The sequence below is a fragment of the Adiantum capillus-veneris genome, chromosome 27 (genome assembly GCF_014529385.1).
Source record: "Adiantum capillus-veneris isolate H3 chromosome 27, ASM1452938v2, whole genome shotgun sequence".
In the NCBI taxonomy this organism is placed as follows: domain Eukaryota; kingdom Viridiplantae; phylum Streptophyta; class Polypodiopsida; order Polypodiales; family Pteridaceae; genus Adiantum; species Adiantum capillus-veneris.
The window spans coordinates 107,201,762-107,221,205 of NC_140957.1; the positions used below are offsets into that span (position 1 = coordinate 107,201,762).

The following is a 19,444-nucleotide window of genomic DNA, read 5'->3' on the forward strand; positions in this document are numbered from 1 at the left end:
AACTATGACTTTTCGAGGGGTAACCTCTTTAGCGGTTGATATTATAAGGCTTGGGATGACATACTCTAGGAACATTACTGCTTTGGTGCCATTAAACCATTCTGAATAGGGTGAAGCCGATCGTGGACTTATAAGTGGTGCGAAAAGCCCATAATGTCTTTTGGAGCTTGTGCTCCCAATCCTGCTAATTATGCTCCACAACCTTCTTCAAAATGATCTACAGAATCTCATTGGAGGACTCTACCTGTCCATTTGTCGGAGTGTAATAAACAATGGACTTCTTGTGTATGATCATGTGTGCAAGTGAGCTCATAGATTACCTTGTTGAGGAACTTGGTTCCTCGATCACTTATGAGTTCCACTAGACAGCCAAATTGGCACTTGGACTACCTCTTTTGTCCTGAGAGCTTTGGCTTCTACCCATTTGGTACAATAATCGGTGGCTATCACCAAGTACATGTTGCCATTGGGTGAGACCAAGGGATTGAATGGGCCAATACCCCATTTCTCAAATGGCCCTAGTGGAAGGACTGGTTTGTGCTTCATTTGATGACTGGACCCTGGTTGACCTAATCTTTGATATTGGTCATAGAGCTTTATGTGCCAACTTTACGGCTCTGAAGATTTGTGGGCCACCATAATCTAACTGCTAATACTTTCTTGGTTGTGGCATCACTAGCAAAGTACTCGGCTCCTATTCTTGCATGAGCTTCTCTAAGAACAACCTCTTGCTCATGTGTTGGCACACATTAGCATAGGATCTCATCAGCACACCTCTTGTACAATTGATTAGCGACAATTTCAAAATGTCGACTTTGCAATGCGAGTATTTTCCTCTGATCTGAGTTGAACCCCTAAAGAACCATCATCTCTTCGTACCAATCCACAATTGCAAAGCTACGACAAACAATGTGGTAGCAAGAAAATCAATCTCTACTGCTTGCACTCCTCTTAGAAGGTCCTCGGCACCTAGCCAGGATAGATAATTTGTGACTGCATGCAATTTGCTTGGTGTATGTTCCACTAAAAAATCAAACTATTTTATTTTAAAATCTCCATCCATCTAGTAAATTTACCATGCAATGTGTGCTTGGATATTCATATAATAATGTCAAATAATCCACATGAAATAGGGTGAGTGGAAGATCGGGTGCACCCACTTGGTGCACTTGGGTGGCAAGTTCGCACACGAGATTCGGGAAGATCAATGCACACTTAAAAACTAAACCCGACCAAAAATTAAACACGGGCAATGCCTATAAATTAATAATAAAGGTCTATAAAGTTGCACATGGGTACAACATGCGTGCGCGCGTGAAATGGATAGCCCATGTGTCACAAAACTCGGGCTACGAGGCACTAGGTTCAAAACCGGGCGAAGGCGACGCGATTTTTTGCTTTGTCTGGGTTCCATTTTGCCTCGGGATCCTGCCTTGGACTTCCCAACCGTCGATCCCCTTAGCCCCCCTCTTGGTGTCGTGGTAGGCCCCACTATAACTACTAGCATAGCCAACTAGGATTAGTGGGATACAAAATACTCTTGGATGATGGAAAGAAAACCAAATTTCTCAGCTTTAGCATATTTTTAACCCTAAGATATATGCTAAAGGTAAGGAGACGAAATGGAGTATGGTCAAATGGATGAAACATGGGCTTACCGACCCTAAATTCAAACAAATTTTTTTCTATTCACTTTTTGAATCAAGGACTACAACATATGTGAGATTCATAATAAAAAGCACTATCTCTTATCTATAATAATTTTTATTATTTTAACATAATACATATTAAAATTATGACGTCTTTCCGACAAACATCTAAGAGTATTTAACTGTTAAGTCTCTTTCTTTATTTAAATGATTACATTATACCATCCATTATCTAACAAATGACTGTTGGATCTTGTATACTAAGTCTTGGGAAGAAATTATAGCATCTAACAAGCAGTTAAACTCATCTTCAAAAATTAGCCATGATTATAAAAATGCACAAATAATTACCAAAATTCAAGTATATCTATGGGCAAGTCTGTACTCATATTAAAAGTAAAACAAAAAAGTCATGGTCGATTCTTTGAGGTTGTGGCAGGCTGTGACAAGCAAGGGTAGTTCTTTTAGGCTGTGACAATCAATGTTCGGGAAAAGTGTGCCTCAGCTTAGCCTTGAGCCGGTTGCAAAATCAAGTAGCCGGTTAAAGGGAGGGCAAGAAGGAGAAAATTCCGCTTAAAATACATGGAAAATAGTGTAATTTTGCTAAAATACCGGCTAGTATTGTAAAATTTCCGGTTCAGAATCGTCTCGGAGGGATTTTTGCATGTTTGTGAAAATGATTTTTCCCGAACACTGGTGACAATCAACTTTAGTGTTCGAAAAGCCTTCTCACAACTCTTATCTCACTCTATCTGCTTGTTTTTTAGCTAGGCATCTAGTGATGCTATGATATCGGCTAGGTATTTGACGTTGCACCCATGCCACCTAACTTGGCCGAGGAAGCACAACATTCTTTTCTTGTTTTGGGAGGCTGGGCTAACTGTGTTGCGACTACCTTGCTTGGGTCGATTGCTATTCCTTTGGCTGAAAGTTTGTTCCCCAACAGCATGCCACTTCTTACACAGAGAGTACATCTAGTAAGGTTGAGGCTTATATGTGCCTCGCGGCATTTTTCAAAACAGAGCAGAAGGTGCTACATATGCTCTACTAGTACGGCCGTCCGCCTTCGGCGGCCTCTCTCTCTCCCCCTCTCTCCCTCTTTATCGTGTGCAAAGGGGCTTGTTTTTGTTTTGGACTTTAGCCTTCAGGTCGCAAATTGCGACACGTGTAAAGAGCTCCCCCTTTCGCCATATTATGTTAGTAGATATGCTTGCCGAATACCATAAAATCCTCTACAAAAACCCTGGTGAAAGTTAGAAAAATAAGGCTCAAATACTCAAGAAACTACCCTCTGAAAAGTAGCACTTGAGACCAAATGTCACTTCTGAAATATATCCATCCCATTTGGTAAGGCTGGCCCACTGAAGATAAATTTCGAGTACTACCTCCAGCGTGGCGGAGGTAGTGCCCTACGAGCATGGCATCTAGGCCACCGTGGCCTCCTTCACCATGGCCACCTCGTCATGAAAATCCTGCAATGTAGAGTACTTCAATTCAATACAAAAGCCGGTGCCGTTTTAGTCCTTGATGCAGTTAATGTCATTGCCATTAATCTTTTACCTTTTGCAAACCAACACCACCCCCCCTCGTTTATAAGTAACATGGGTTCAAAATAAAGGGATCGACGGCAGGGGAGCTTTTTCAGCGGCTCGAGGAATTGGGACAGTCGGATTGATGCAGTAGGGGGGGCAAGATTTATATATTTCCAGACTTGCATTGGTTTCAATGAATCATGCTAGGCGAGTTGATTGGGTGTGGGAGCGTGTTGGGGCAAGTCAGGGGTCTGAGACGTGAGCGATGAAGGTGGGGAGCCGTTTTTTTTAATCCCATGTAAATGGTATCAACTGTGGATTAAACTCCCACCGTAGGTCCCTCTACTTTGGACGTGTGACTTATAAACAAGGGCCACCCATCACCCCCTTCACCAAAAATGTTTTTAGCAACCATTGGAAAAAAAGAGAGCATTGGAAATCTCCGGATTTTTAGTGTGCTTTTACCGGTTTTTACACTACAATCCACCGAATTTAATCGGTTTCCATCAAGTTGACCCTCCTACCTACCCCAATGAATTTTCAACTTTTGTCATGTAAAACTACACTAGAAGTCGGTTTTTTTGTGAACACTAACCACCGCCACAACCCCCCCCCCCCCGCGCATGTGCCACGTGCACAAAAACCTAGGTTTAGTATAATCCCACTTAAAAACTTTGATATTCATCTTTAAATTTTAATTTTAAAGGTGAGAAGACCTACAAAAATTTAGCGTGATTTAATGTAAAAACCTTCAGTTAGTCAATTTACCTCTAAAATTTAAAATTGCTAATATGTAGGTTTGTCAAACTTTTGGAAGAAACGTTTTTTTGAGCCTTCCCCCGGGCACGCGCGTGCGCACACAAACACACTATTTACACTAAAACTTGTCAAAATTTGACCATTTTTTTCAAGAAAAACTTTAAATCTCAATTCCATACATTCATCTATGATTTATTCTAAGTATTAACTAGGGCTATTGGTGCTTGCAATGCTGGTACATGCACATCTCACTGAAATAGCAATTGGATCCCACTCCCTCTTCTAGGTCAATTAAATGGACTTGGCTCTTGAGCTCTCAACCGGTCCGAAGCTGGCCCCCCTTTACAATGCTCCCAACTGCGGCTAGAAGGGCTCTACATTTTCTCCAAGGATGCCCATTGTGATTGTGCCAGCTTGGCCAAGTGTACTTCCATGCGTGGGTACTTCATTGATTTGTCCATTTACACGTGCCCGGGGGGAGGGGAGGGGGGTCCCTTCCAAAAGCTTGGCATACATATTAGAAAATTTTAGAGGTAAATTGACTATATTTGAAGGTTTTTACATTAAATTACAGTAATTTTTGTAGGTCTTCTCACTTTCAAATTTAAGTTTTAGAGATGAATATCAAAATTTGTAGGTGGAATTACACTAAACTCAGGTTTTTTTTTAGCACTCGGGAGTCAAAGGCCACGCACGGGGGGGGGGGGGGGGGGGGGGCAAAAGGTGAAAGATAATTGGCAATGACATGAATTACATTAATGGGCCCCAAATTTTGTATTGAAGTACTCTGCATCGTAGGCTTTTCATGAGACGAGGACATTAGGAGCAGAGGCATGACATCAAGGACGTTGAGGGGGCCTAGATGCCATGTTGGCAGGGTCCTCTGCCATGCTGGAGATAGTGCTCGAAATTTATCTTCAGTCATTCGGTAATTAAAGTTGTTCTCTCCCTATCTTCTGTTGCCATTTGTATATGATTGTACCATGAGAAGCCATCTACAAATGAATACATTTCATGCTGGCAACGTCATCAAGTAGGGCAAGGAATCGAGGATGGGTCGAGAATTGTGACATCATTGAGCTTTTTGTAGTCCACATATTTAAGGCTTTTGTTGTTTTTGGGCACTATGACTATTGGAGATAGCCATGATGGTGGTTGTCTCAGTGTGATAAATCCAATCATGAGTACTTTGTCTATTTCATCCTTTACCCAAACAATGTAATTGGGATTCATTTGGTACCTCTACTGCCGGATCACGGGGGATTCACTAGTGTGTTTCGTATGGTACGACGTGAATGTACAAGGGGGGGGTTTGACAAGTGTGCATAAGCGTATACAATAGGGGTTACCTCCAAAACTTGCATACACATACCGAACGTTTAGGGGTTGGGAAGGAGGGAGGGGTAGAGAATACTACAATGTAAACATGTGCAAGCCTTTTTTCTATCAATGATTACTCTCTCTCTCTCTCTCTCTCTCTCTCTCTCACACACACACACACACACACACATGGTAAGCCATCAGGAAGAAGAAGAAGGAGAATGAAGAGAAGAAATGGAGATTGATACTAGAGGGGGAAGAGGGCTTGGTTTGATGGAATTGGCTCATAGTCGATGACAAACTGTAAGTTGATTATAGGCCAAGAAGAGAGTAAGACATATTATTTGGTATCTTCAATTCAATTGAATGTTTTAGGTTTTGGACTTCACTTCCCTCACCCGAGCCTCTCTCTCTCTCTCTCTCTCTCTCTCTCTCTCTCACACACACACACACACACACACATCACAACGCTTGAATTTAAATTTATGTTTAGTGTGATGACACTTACAGATTTTGAAATTTATCTCTAAATTCTTAATTTATAGGTGGGAAAACCGATGTAAACTTTGAAATTTATCTCTAAATTCTTAATTTATAGGTGGGAAAACCGATGTAGCAAAAATTAGTATAGAAATTGTGAATATAATTATCATACCTCTAGAAATTTCTCATATGTTTGTTTTCTCAAGTTCTTAGAAAAAAGTTTTATGAGATGTGCTCTCGATCTCTCTCTACCCTACCCATTGTTGAAAAAAGACATTTTTCAACTATATCAGCATGTTGTTGAGAAATGCCTATTAGAGTGAATCTGGGACACATTTTACCTTTGCACATTGCAACTTGCACCTGCCAAATGCAACCTTGGAAAGATGGCAACCATTTCCTAGACCATATATGAGAATAAAGTTGGGGTCCCCTAAGAGGGAGACGAGAGGACCTGTTGATCTTCTTGATCATCTTGCTAATGTAAAGATACATTTAGCAGGGTACCAAAAAGCTAAGGGAACAAGGTGCTAAACATATGATTTGTGGACAACCAATGTGTACCTTTGGAATCCATAATCTCCCTCCCACATTTACATACAATTTGGAAACCAAAAGAAATCAACTTGTCTTTAATGACTCTGTGAAACCAAAAGAAATCAACTTGTCTTTAATGACTCTGTGAAAGGTAACATATGTTTATTATGCATCTATTTGATCAATTTGAAAGGTTAGTATAATGTTTTTATCGCTATTGCATAAGAATGAATTTTTGAAAGATTTCTTTTAAGCTTGAGGCTAATGGTAGGGGCATCACAACGAATGAAGAAGAAATCAGCGATGGTGAGTTAGGGCTCTAAGCATCAAGCTTCGCATGTTTGGCATTCAATTTTATAACTGCTTTCGAGTTGCATACGTCACCTGGTACTAATAGGGTAGTTTGCTCTTCTTCTTGGGACTCCCCTTGGGTGCATGATATTTGCGCTCCTTGTTGGCATTAAACGTGCATATTCTCATGGATAAGCACTCCTTGTCAGGGTTGGAGCAAGCGTGGTGTCGTGCAGCTCCGCTTTCATGATGGGAAAAAGAGCAAAGAGAAGCAGAAAAAGTCTATTTGAAGCTTACACATTTTCTAAGCAGTGACTAGGGCTCAAGGACAAGTAAGGAGATACAAGAAGTGTATGTTTTATGTGGTTATGAAGGCCTAAGAGTAGAGATTTCATGCTTGAAGAAAAGGGTTTTACATGTGAGAAGGCTCTTAAGACATGCAAGGCAACTTGGGTAGAGGAAGACACGTGGTCAATGGTAAAAAGGAAAGTGTGTGAGAGACTTCACACCTCTACATGAGGGAGGCCGAAAAACTCTTAGTCTGAAATTTTTTGTAAAACAGGCTTTTGGTAAAAAAACAGGCTGCGAGAAAAGAAGGAAAACAACGTTTTGGGCACTTTTGCGTCTCATGCATAGGAGCTAATTCTGCACCGATTAGAAAATATTTAAGTTTTCATACTCTGTTGTATCAAGGGGGAAGCCATAAGCTTTAGCATTCTAATCTTTTTCCAAGCTTCCATAGCCCACTCTAAGCCAAGCTTCCATAGCCACTCTACTCAAAGAATCCATAACCCAAGCCGTAATCTCTTCCATAAGCCATAAGTATTCATTTTTCTGGGATCTCTCTCTCTCTCTCTCTCTCTCTGTCTCTCTCTCTCTCTCTCTCTCTCTCTATCTTAAAGCAATAGAGGAAGAACGAAGGAGAGGAATATTATCAAGGCAAGCTCGGCTGGCCAATTAAGGCAGATTAAACCGATGTAAGGAGCTTAAACTGCACAATTAACATTTAATTTAAGCAGCGGTACTGTTAATTTTCTGTTTTAGGTAATCAAGCTTCAAAATCTTGTTCAAGCTGTCAGTTTTAAGCTTTTGTCTACATTAATTGTGTCTGCTGCAACTCTCTTCCTCACACCTCTCATAGCCAAAGACCCCGCGCCTTCCCATCTCACCTTTTGAAAACAAATCACTCGACATTCTTGGTGAACCCGACGCTAAACTAGCCGAGGTGGGAGGTAAAGATGGAGATGCCAGAACAGTTGATGCAGTTTATTGAAGATTACAATTCCAACAGATTTGATAAAGCTCTAGTAGTTGCAAATTTGCCAAAAATGTTGGGATTCGTTCATGGATGTTTGCAAGAAGTAAAAGCTATGAAGATGAAAAATCAAATTGATGATGCAGTGGAGGTGGCACTTGATGCCGTACATGAAGAGTGTGGTATTTTTCAAGGACATGATCCAGATGGACTCCTTGCATGCTATAAAGCGGAGATGAAGAGCCGAGGAGTTCCAGAAGATCGGATGATTTCGTCTTTTGAAGAAGTTGTAACCTCTGAATTTAAAGATAAGTTTCGAGAACTTGTATAAACATATCCCACACAGTGGGACTATTTTGCAGATGGGTTTGTTCATGAAAGCTCAAGGATTATCAAGTTGGCAATGAAGGAGATTACTGAACGAAGCCAAATTGTCTTCTATAAAGGAGAAGGGGATCAAATACAGTTCCTTAATTACGATCAATTTTGGGAACATATTTCTGCGAGGAGTAAAGCGAAGGAAAATACGGCTTTGAAAGTAGCAGATTTAGCTTCAGAGGACCATATTTTGAGCAACCTAGCAAAGGTAAACAATGAATTTAATGCTGAAACAGAAATATATGATTTTTTTTCAAAGATTGCTCGCATGGAAGTTACCTACGATAATGGTTTTAGTGAAGAGATAGACTGTACAACAAATGTTTTTCAAGCCACTGACCTTGGCATGGGATGTTCTCAAAAAGTCTATCAAGAAGATGAGCCACTACAGGCTACTAATGGGTCTATCGTCTCTATAGCTGAGCACAACAACAGGTTTCATGCAGATGATTGCATCAATAAAGCTATTATATACACAATACCTGAAAAAGTACAAGAGGTTGATGAGACGACACAGTATATGCTTGAGGGTATCCCTTCAGAGGGGTGCCAGATGAACCTTCGTAGTGTTATGATGGATTGCTAAGTAGCATAGATGCAGATGAGGAAGCAAAGGACGATATTGATGAGTTTGAAGATTTCCTAGATCATGCTGATTGTGAACAGGATATCGACATGGATTTTACATCTATGCTTATACATGGGTTGCAAGACGAGCTAACTCCCACAGTTTTGATGAATGTTGAGACTTCCAAGGGTGGTTTGCTGAAGAATTCTATGGATGAATATCTACAAGATAAAGTTGTTTTACATGATCAAACTCAAAAACCAAATAGAGATGCCTCTGATAATACAGGTCCAAATTGTTCCAAGGTTCTTCCTGATGGCTATGAAGCTAGAGAGAGTGGTTATACTAAATCACCATGGGTACCGAAAAAGGTGTATGGGTTCCTTCATTTCCTTGAACAGTATGCCAATTATGGTAGGATTTGGATGCTACCTTTTTTAATGATGTTTATGTCAGTGATGGTTTGGCTACCAGTAAAAGTGAGTCAATGCTCTTTAAGGCTTACTGGTAATGAGCTTAAGTTGGCAGGATTTTATGGATGTGGATGATGCACAATGCTTCAGGTGATGCTCTAGTATATTGTGGGGCCCATCAATGCTATGTCCTCTTAATGGTATTTGATCCAGGAGATTCTAAGGATCTTCAAAAGAAGGTTCAATACGGATGGTTACTTGTGGATATGCATTTTGGTTGCATGCTATTTGATCCAAGAATAGTACATCTACACCAAAAATGTTTAATGTTGATTGATACAGGAAATGCTCATGTGGATATTATGCTGCTCCACTATTGGAGCAATTTCTTATCATCCCATTTGATCTTGGGGCTATTGAAGTGCAACTTGCAGATTCAAGGATATCAAATATTTTCTTGTAGCAGGTTACTTGGCACTAAGTTTTGTTTTTGGAATTATGCTATGAAGAAAAGAGTTTTGGGTTTTGTGGTCAATATTCTTATATGGCTAGCTTCCAGTTGACATCTTTGGACAATCGATAAAGTATCTTCACATCTTTTGAGTTGGTTCTACTACCAGAACTTGAAGTAAATGGCCATTCCGTGTGCAAACAGAGTAAGGCATACTTGAGCTTGACGGGGTTCCCTAAAGAGAGCTTGATGGTCAAGCCGTGTGCATCATTAACTGGAGCACTTCAGTCTGGCAGGGTTCACTAAATAGGTTTTTCATAATTGAGTGCTTTGGACACACCACATATACGGTTCAAAGATTTGTGATGGACAGCTACCAAATAATTGAGCTAGACCATTGATGATATCGTTTAAGCCATATTTTGTTTTGCATGTACTTCCCAGTTATGTGAGCTTGAGGATGGAAAAGAGTTTTAAGTGCTTATATCAGATGTAGATTGAAGACCGGTTGGCACAGACCGGAGGTTGTGTAGGTTCAGAGGGGGCGGATGTCGTGAGGCTCCGCTTCCATGATGAGAAAAAGAGCAAAGAGAAGCATAAAAAGTTTATTTGAAGCTTACACATTTATTGAGGAATGACCAAGGCTCGAGAACAAGCAAGCAGATACAAGAAGTGTATGTTTTATGTGGTTATGAAGGCCTAAGCGTAGAGATTTCATGCTTAAAGAAAAGGTTGCTACATGTGAAAAGGCTCTTAGGACATATAAGGCAACTTGGGTAGAGGAAGACATGTGGTCAGTGGTAAAAAGGAAAGCGTGTGAGAGACTTCACACCTCTGCGTGAGGGAGACCGAAAAAGTCTTAATCTGTAAATTTTTTGTAAAACAGACTTTTGGGAAAATCGGGCCCGCGTAAAAAGAAGGAAAACAACATTTTGAGCAATTTTGCGTCTCACGCATAGGGGCTAATTCTGCACCGATTAGGAGATATTTAAGTTTTTCGTTCTCTATTGTATCAGGGGGGAAATCTATAAGCTTTGAGCACTCTAATCTTAAGCCAAGCTTCCATAGCCCACTCTAATCCAAGCTTCCATAGCCACTCTAATCAAAGAAGCCATAACCCAAGCCGTAATCTCTTCCATAAGCCATAATTAATCATTATCCTGGGATTTCCCTCTCTCTCTCTCTCTCTCTCTCTCTCTCTCTCTCTCTCTCTATATATATATATATATATATATATATATATATATATATATATATATATATATATATATATATATATATATATATATATATATATATATATATATATATATGTATATCTTAAAGCAGCAGAGGAATAACGAAGGGGAGAAATATTATCAAGGCAAGCTGGGCAGGCCAATTAAGGTAAAGGGGAAAGCATAACAACATCATCATCATCGACCTCAACATTATCATCATCGAGATAGCTGAAGTTTTATTTTCTGTATTATCATCTAAACTAACGCAGATTAATCGATGTATGGAGCTTAAACTCCTCAATTAACGTTTAATTTAAGCAATGATATTGTTAATCGTCCACTTTGGGTTATCAAGCTTCAGAATCTTGTTTAATCTGTCAGTTTTAAGCTTTGTCTACGTTAATTGTGTCAGCTCTGCTACTCTCTTCCTCACACCTCTCACAGCTAGAGGCCCCACGCCTTCCCGGCTCACCTTTCGAACACAAATCCCCCGACAGCGGGATCACTCCGCGCTGGAGACTGAGTGCCTTGGTTTTGGGGTGCTGCATCTTCTACGCATCGTCCATCTTCAGCGCGATGCTTGTATAAACATCTTCAGTGTGTTATTTCACTAAAAAAATTCTATCTTCAGCGTTTATTTTTAGACTATCTTCAACGTTGTCCTTTGGCTTTATCTTCAGTGCTCTCTTTTTTGTTTATCTTTGATCCCCTCCCAAAGGGGTTGTCCCCTCGCCCCCTTCCAAACGGGGTTTCTAGTCCCCTTTTTCGCTCTTTGGTGCTAAGTGTTTTGGTCCGGCCTAGGGCTATCAATCCAATCCTAAGCCCGACCCATGGAAGAGGACATCATCATGTTCTTGCAACGACTCGCAATCAAAAAAGTGTCGGCAACGGTTGGAGTAGATCCAATGGAAGAAGGGGAAGAGATGTCGCAACCTTTGAACGACGACATGATGAAGAATGAGGATCCTTCAAAGGGACCGGCTTAGTCAATCAATACCACTATCTTGGCGAACAAGGTCCTCTGGGGGAAAGAAAAAGAAATTGAGCTAGCTCAAGAATTCAACTTGGAGGTTAAGACCCTCAAGGTGGGTATGCCTCAGGGGCAAATGGATACGAATGTGAGCAAGGAATCCACGATCTCTGTTGCTCTCAAACCGAGCGTCTCCTTTGCAAGCATCTTGAAGAGCCTGAATCATAAAGACTATATTAAAGTCACATGTGTGGAGTCATCAAGTGAGGGTGACCAAGAAAATTTGAAGAATCTTAAAGTTTGGCTCAAACAAGAGATGAAAGAAGTAAGCAGTCAGATGAAATGCATCCCAACCAGTAACAAAAGAACTTGCTTCCAAGCTGAAGGCAGTGGGCTTCTCAAAGAAGGGCTAGCGGATCGATCCTATATTGCTCTAAAGAAGTCTCTGTCGTAGCAAGTGGAGGTTGCACAGGCGATTACTGTCGCGACTCCGCCATCACTCATTAACACTAGTTTGGTACCAAAACAGGACACTTAAGTGTCCTTATTTTACAAATTTAAATTAAAAATGCTACTTGCATTAGACATTGTATTTAAGAAAACCCTCTTGATATGCTTAAATATGTTAGCTAGAAGGTCTTTTAAAAATATAACCTTGCATTGTAGAATCTATCATGATCAAGAACTATACTCTTCAAGTTGACCCTCGTAAGAAAGACTTCAATTGATGCTTTGAAGAAATTGACTTTATAAGCTCAACAAAATGTGAATCGACCTTGTAGAAATTCTTACGTGACCTTTCAAAAATTATGCTATAGATAATTGAAAGTTTCATGTGCAAAAAAATCACTTTAGAGTATATAAAATAATAGAAAGTTCTACGTGTTTGATATTGCCATTTCAAGCATATCGTTCTATACAAAGAAAAATATGTTTTTGATGTATTCATGAGTTTTATAAAGTGATGCATTGCTTACCGTCTCCATTGAGGACTCAAGGTGGCAAGTAGAAGGGCTTTGGTATGCAATAATTATTGTATCATTTTAAATATTCAAAACTGTGTAAGAGAAAAATTTGATATTTTCATTCTTGAGACATAAGCATTCAGAACCTCAAATAATATCAAACTTTCCACGTGTATCAACTGAATGTATCAAAGTACGTGATTTATACACAATTGGGGCGTGTAATACCTTGGTTTCAATGTTATTATGGAGAACTCAAGATTTTCAAGAGTTTCTTCACAATAAAAATTCAAAATAGAGTACAAGCAAGGATATTTAATTGAGTTAGGGAACCAAAAAAATACATAGTTTCTTGGTTTCAACTTATAAAGTCATTTGTAGTTGTCGAATTGCGCTAGAATAGCCCCAATTCCATGAGGGGACCTTTGGAAGACCAAAATTACACTCTTATTCAGCACCTGCTCAAGTTTGAAATTATGTTCATAACTTGCGTGTGACTTGGAAACTAGTCTTTGAAGGGCATTCCATTGTTTTATAGCACTAAGTACTAACACCTGGCTTTTATAAACATACAAAAGGCCATCTCTACAAAAAAATATAAGAATTTTATGATTTTTTTGGTAAAATAGCTTGAAATTTTAAAATGACTTAGAACTTACCATAATTCTCTCCATAGAAATTGTATTTTGACATGGAGAAAAATCCAATGTTTTCTTTCCCTCATAACCAACCTATGGTACAATCAAGGTGTAACAAACTTCTTTCTACCTTTACAAATAAATTGCCAAAACTTGGAAAGAAAACAGGACACTTAAGTGTCGAGTTATAGAACTAGTGTTAAGGAGCTACCACACAAGCTAGGCTTACGCTCGTATTTGGATTTAGTGGGAGAGTTCCCAATAGATTTTAAATGATACAATGGATCCAAGGACCGTAGATTCTCGGGCATGGGGGAGCTATTGAAAACACCAATTACCTAGCCAAAGGCTTCTGCTCATTGAAATTCAAGGATGTATATGGCGTGTCAAAGATCCTAGAAAAAGGACCCCTAATATTTAACAGGACCACTATGTGTGTAGTGCCTTGGGAGCCAATATTTGATTCAATAAAGTCTCCTGAGGGTATTCATCCTATTTGGTTTGAGTTTGCAGATTTACCTAACTGGTTGTGGGATAACATCAGGTTGCTTGTCAACTAGCTAGGCACCCCTTTGAGAGGGGGTTTTGAAGATTCTCTAACAGAGTGTGTATGTTGAAATTAGGGTTGCAGGAAAAAACACAAAGCTTGGAGAAGACGAAGGAAGCTCAAGGCACACAATAGAGAGTGTTTTACTTTGTGTGCAATGGAAAGATAAGTTAGCCCTAGAGTGATGAGTGTTTTACTTTGTGTGCAATGGAAAGATAAGTTAGCCCTAGAGTGATGGGCGTATATAGAATGCACGGGGGGATAAACCTCCTAGTGAGGGAAAAAATGCCCCGATAGTCCTAAGTGTGTTCACACAGATCACTACCACATGTATATGGTAACAAATCGCCCCTGGAGTGGCACATAGAGTAAAGGGTAGTGCCATGCCCTGAGGACATGATCAATCCACAAAGGAGATTAAGCCCAAAGCTTTGCAAAAAGCTTCAAACTTCTTACCAGACAATGCCTTTGTGAAAAGATCCGCAAGGTTTTCCTGTGTTGCCACATAAGCCAAGCTGATCTCTCCTACTGAGAGTCTCTCCCTGACATAGTGGTAATGCACCTCAATATGCTTTGTGCAAGCACAAAAAGTTGGGTTCCTCGCTACGCCAATGCACTTTGACTGTCAGTGTAAATAGTGTTGGCAATGTCCTGTCCAACACCCAAATCAGCCATAAGGCATCTGAGCCATACACACTCAATTGTAGTTGTGAAGAGTGATCAGCATCACAACTAGAAGTGGCCACAGTAGGTTTCTTCTTGCTCAACCATGATATACATGAATAGCCAAGCATGAAACAAAAACCACTTGTGGACACTCGTATGTCAAAACAACCAGCCCAATTTGAGTCCGAAAAAGCATGTAAGTCTGGCGAAAATGATCGCCCCTTGGGATAAAACAAGTCAAGATGTAAAGTACCACTCAAGTAGAGAAAATAATCCCTCCTTGGGATAAAACAAGTCAAGATGTAAAGTACCACTCAAGTAGCGAAAAATCCTCTTTAAAACCTCCCAATGCTTAGACCTTGGGCGTTGCATAAATTTGATGACCTGTAAGACTGCAAACTGAATATACGGCCTCGTGTTGCATACATAAATGAGGCATCCAACAACAGTTTGGTAAAGAGTGGCATCTGCAAGATCACCAACATCATGAAGACTCAGTTTCAAACCTGTTTCCATGGGAGTGGCAATAGGTTAATCCTCAAGTCTAAACTTACATAGAAATGTCTCTATGCCAAAATTTTCTGACACAAGGCAATACCACCATCACACTGCTTAAACTCTATACCCAAGTAATGATGCAATAGAACTAAATCTTTCATCTTGAAAGTAGCATTCAGATCAGCCTTAAATTCAGAAATATTCTCATTTGGACCAGTGATCAACAAATCATCCACGTAGAGAACCACAATGAGAAGTACATCACCCTCACTTTACCTGCAATGTGCTTTCACTTGGACTGTTACAAGAGCTTCATTTGACCAAATGAGTGTCAGCCTTCTCATACCAAGCATGAGGAGATTGCTTCAACCCATACAAAGCTTTGTTATATTTGCACACTTTATCCTCTTGTCCTTCCTTGACAAAATCGCGAGGCTGCGTTACATAAACTTCCTCAAATATGTCACCATTAAAGAAAGCAGTAACAATGTCTCATTGATGTACATCCCAACCAAAATGACATGCCAATGCACATGGAAAATGCACAATAGTCATACGACCGGTGGGAGAAAAAGTCTCTCTATAATCTATGTCTTTTTGCTGTGCATAACCTTTTGCGACAAGTCGAGTCTTATAGCGATCAATATCACCATTCTTCTTGTGTTTCAACTTGTAAACCCACTTTGTACCAATGGCCCTTTTGCCAAGAGGCAAATCACATAAAGTCCATGTGTCATTTTCTATATGTGCATCATATTTTGATTGCATGGAAGCCATCCAGTTTTCTGAATTCTGTTCTTCATCAAAAGACAGAGGTGTCTCAACATCATGTAATCTAGACACAAGCAAACCATAACAATCTGATGCATAAGATGCATGGTGAGAGCCTGAACAAGTACGACTAGACAAAGGTGAATCCAATTTACTATCACGCAATGTATGCACTAGCCATTTTGGCATACCTCTAGCCTGCTCATTTTCAGCCCTTTCCTCATCAAATACATCATGTACATCTGCATCAGTAATAGGCTGATCTGCAACATTTTCAAAACCCCCCATAGGCTGTACATTTGACGTTTAAAGAAAATGATTGGGTATTACTTAAGTTTCTTAAGGCTCGATTGAACTTTTCAAGAAGTGGGCTTATTAATAATGAAGCTTTTCGAGCAGTCGGCATTGACCATGCGATTTGGGTTAAGGGCAATGGATTAGATAATGGAGAGTGGCAACGTCCATGCTCAAGAAACTTAAAAGCCACATTACACTCACCAAGTAATTTTTTTTATATAAACTTGAACTTTAGAATCTTAAATTTTGAACTGGTCTTAACTCCTCCTTGCAAAAATTTGAGGCAGCCATTTTTCAGCCTGTCTCTTCCATCGCAGACCCGCAACGGGCCACTACTTTGTAAGTCCTACTATTACGGATGATCCGTTGAATCTTTAAGCGGCATCATCAATTGCAACCACTGCAAACTAGTGACATGCTGCATGTGTGCACCCTTTATAGTCACCGTTGAGACTGCGCATGGGGGGGCAAAAAACGCGGACTTACTTTTCCACCAGCTACAGATAGAGGGAGAGACAGAGGACGGCAATGCAGTTCACACATGCCATGGGTAGACCTATTCGATGTCATGCATATCGTGAGCAGGCTCGCCATGTTGTGCAGGATTAATTGGCTCATTATGTTGCTCCACTGCAAGGGCGGTCTAGGTAGGCTGGAACACAAATCTTGAAACTTTACCCTGAGTTAGGCCGGGTTCAGACGAACCACCAAAAGTGTAAAGGCAGATGTGCAGACCAATGGCTTGCTCGCACCTAGAAGGTGACATTCAGACAGCACGGCAGCTGCCAGCCCGGCGTGTCAACGCACGAGAAAACTGCATGCATTTTCTTACGAACCCCCCCCCCCCCCCCCCCCCCCCCCCCCCCCCCCTCCTTTGCTTCAAACACTTTGTGCATTGGGTAGCTCTTTGAACTTCCATTTTTAATCAACGGAGAACAGGAGTAGGGAAGGTGATAAATTGCACCATTTTTTTGTTGGCATTTTGATTAGCTTTCTTTCTCATTGAAGATGAATTCCTTACCTTCTCTTTCTTCTTTTTAGGCCATTGAAGGGGAAGTCGTATTCGAAGCAGCAAGGTACCATCGGGTGCCACTCCAATTATGCCCATACCTCCCTCCCTACCAAATTATGCTTCCACCCCCCCCCCCCCCCCCCCCCCCCCTCTCTCTCTCTCTCTAAGGATGGCTCCATCTACAAATTATTACTCTTCTAGGTAAAACTTGTCAATAACCCTCTCTCTCTCTCTCTCTCTCTCTCTCTCTCTCTCTCTCTCTCTCTCTCTCTCTCTCTCTCTCTCTCTCTCTCATTGTTTGTGTATGCAAGAGTCATGGACCCATCTCAACATTTGGAAAGCCAAAAGGACGTTGATGACAATGCATCCCAAAATGTATTCTCCCAAACCTCTTACTACTCCTTCACACCGCCCCCTTTCACAATGCCTCCACATGGCTTCACGGCCATGCTAACTTCTCCATCTCCCTCCTCTCCTTCCTTATTCAACCCCCCCCCCCACCCTGTGCTCCACCTCTACACCATAAGCCTATGCATGTAGAGAGTGGCCCAAGCCCAAATCCCTCCTCACATCAATCTACTAAAGGGTGCACAAAACCATCCAGGAAGAAAGCCTTGTACTTGGGTGGAGAGGATGTGCAAGACATAGCACCGACGGCTCCATCAAAGAAGGCGAGGGTATCCAAGAAGAAGGGCATTGTGGAGCTCGAAGATGACGAAGACATCATCCAAAAATCCAAGGGTCAATGGAAGGACATATGGGTTGACTAGCTTATCCATGTAAGGGGGGTATGCACGAGGAGTTCAACAATCCTCAAAAGCAAGGTGATCAATCTTTGGGTGAAAGTGGCTGCACGATTGGCCTCCACATACCATGAATTTGATAAAGATAGCGAGGCATGCCGCAAAAAGTGGGGCTCTGTACTTGGCCAATATAGGTTGGATAAAGCACATAATGCTACATCTGGCAATGATAGAAAATACACATGTAAATGGTATGATGTGGTAGATGAGTACTATCATGATAGGGCCTCTGTGAACTGAGTCAACCATGCCTCCTCTACCACACACGAAAATACTAAGATGATTGAGGTACCAGGCGAAGAAGACTCCAAAGCCTCCCAAATCAAAATTCAAGCCACAACCACCACCAATGGCAAGCGGTCTACTCCAAAGGTCGAGGAGTCTTTGGCACAAATGGCGGACACTGGTCGAGCTTTACTTGACCACTTGAAAGATAACTCCAACCGGCAAGAGGCACTTGAAAACAAACACTTGGACTTGCTGGCTAGCTTTTGTGACACCATGGCCGGGTTCTTAAAGCATGCCAGTAATGAAAACAATTGATGAGCTACTAACTAGTGAAGCCTATGGTCTTCAGAGATTTAATCCTTTCTTGTCTCTATCTTCCCGTTTTTAACGTTTGTGATGACTTTGGATAACTTTATTTTCTTTGGAAGTAAGCGTATTGTGTACATGCAATGCTTTCTTTTCGTTGACTATGTTACATTGGTTGTGTAAACCTACAGGATAGGAGTCCAATGTCTAGAGAGATGGCGCTTCATTGTGCTTGGCTATGCTCTTTAGCAATTGCAGAACTACTAAAGGATGGACACAACCAAAATGATGTGGCCTTCTTGCAAACATGGTTGCATTTAATCCAAAATGTATGGGCGGATCGGTCAACCTCAACATTGGTAGAAGACAAGCTAGGTCACGAGCATAGGAAAGCTTGGGCTTATGCCCGGCCCCAAAATTTTCTTGATGACTTTATTCTAAAGTCCTACTCAGATAGCATGTTAAGAGACGCCTTCGAGTCATCAAGGATACCTTTCGTTCCATTTGTGGAAAGATACCTCCTTTCATGTCAAAGCACGTCACCAACATGCACAAAACCATCGACCTTCCTACGTGTGTGGTGATTGCTATGCTCAGATTAGCTTCTGGCACACAGTTGGAGGTCTTAGGTGACTTGAATGGATGTGCTAAGAGCACAGCATGTGGCATAGTTCTTGATTTTTGCAAGGCCATCATGAATTTAGGTCTCAGAGATATCTACATTCATTGGCCTTCTTCATCTCTCTTTGAGAAGCTGGCCAGTGAATTTGAAGCCCTTCGAGGAATACCCTATGTTGTTGGTGCTATTGATGGTTCACATATTCCAATCATTGCACCAAAGGAGTACCCTGTGTATTACTTCAACCGAAAAGGGTTTCATTCAATTT

General features: G+C 40.9%; 1 pseudogene; it reads left to right on the plus strand.

Annotated features, from left to right (window-relative positions):
- The first annotated feature begins 17,535 nt into the window (after nucleotides 1-17,535).
- Nucleotides 17,536-18,566, plus strand: LOC147422523 (uncharacterized; annotated as a pseudogene).
- Nucleotides 18,567-19,444: the final 878 nt, after the last annotated feature.